This window comes from Orycteropus afer, unplaced genomic scaffold (assembly GCF_000298275.1).
Source record: "Orycteropus afer afer isolate SDZICR_OR568_19922 unplaced genomic scaffold, OryAfe1.0 scaffold00110, whole genome shotgun sequence".
NCBI classification, from domain to species: Eukaryota; Metazoa; Chordata; class Mammalia; order Tubulidentata; family Orycteropodidae; genus Orycteropus; species Orycteropus afer.
Window position 1 is genome coordinate 618,205 of NW_006921697.1, and position 451 is coordinate 618,655.

The following is a 451-nucleotide window of genomic DNA, read 5'->3' on the forward strand; positions in this document are numbered from 1 at the left end:
TTTACCACAATGCAACAGCTCCCCTCCCACTTCCTCCCCATAGTTACCTCTTCCCAGTGTCCATCCCTCCATATTTTCCTGCTCCCTGAGCTGCCTCCCTGTGCATAGACAGCCCTTCTTTCTCAATGATTGTTCTCTCCAAGGAGTGTATCTACTTGAGATAAATGCTCAAATCATATGCCTGTATTTTGTTTGGCTGGAAACCACAGGTGTGGGTTCAATTCCAGACCTGAAGGGCAGCTAGGGTCATAGTCTCAGTGGTTCCAGCAGGCTCTATATGGCCAGCAAACCTGGTCCCCACCTTTTTTTTTTTTTTCCTCCAAATGATTTTGAGTTTTGTCCCACATTGTTCTCCCTCTCTATCAAGGATCTCCAACATGGATCCCATTCCAAGTGGATGGCAGTGGTAGCCGGGCACCATCTAGTTCTTCTGGTCTCATAGTTGTATAGA

The 451-nt window shown here is 47.0% G+C and overlaps 1 protein-coding gene across 1 annotated transcript in view; it reads left to right on the forward strand.

The window, feature by feature from the left end:
• Positions 1-451, forward strand: part of SPINK5 (serine peptidase inhibitor Kazal type 5) — a 106,460-nt gene that overhangs the window by 42,553 nt on the left and 63,456 nt on the right. The gene's annotated exons all lie outside the window — the stretch shown is intronic.